Source organism: Elephantulus edwardii, unplaced genomic scaffold, assembly GCF_000299155.1.
Source record: "Elephantulus edwardii isolate Elephantulus edwardi_28Jun2011 unplaced genomic scaffold, EleEdw1.0 scaffold00045, whole genome shotgun sequence".
Classification (NCBI taxonomy): Eukaryota; Metazoa; Chordata; class Mammalia; order Macroscelidea; family Macroscelididae; genus Elephantulus; species Elephantulus edwardii.
In genome coordinates this window covers 1,029,374-1,029,889 of record NW_006399795.1, presented here as the reverse complement: position 1 = coordinate 1,029,889, position 516 = coordinate 1,029,374, and positions in this window count along the sequence as shown.

Genomic DNA, 516 nt, shown 5'->3' with positions numbered 1-516 from the left:
GAAGTCTCCAAGTATTATAGTAGTGTTGTCTATTTCCTTTTTCAGTTTTGTTAATGTTTGTTTTATGTAGTTTGCAGGTCTTTCATTTGGTGCATCGGTATATTTCATATTCTTTTCCAGCACCACAGTTCAAAGGCACCAATTCTACTTCTGTCATCCGTTGTCATTGCCCAGCTCTCAATTCTTGCCTTAGGTAGTATTTTTTTAATATATATTTATAAGCCTCTCTGCCTTGAAGAATTAGTATTTTAAGGATGAGTGGAGAGATCATTAGTTAAAGGCACATGAGTTTGAGTTTCATATTGGTTTGTTTTTGTTGTTAGAAGTCAAGTAGACAATAACAGTAACCTTACAATCAAATCTTGCCATATCCTACGCCACCAGCATGATCTCTGCAATGTTCAAGTTGATGGTTACGTTCAGTGTATCAATCCATCTTGTTGAGGGTCTTCCACTCTTTTTCCTTTTTTTAAATTTTATTAACAGCCCAGGCTTTGGTGGGTTTATTTCCCCCCC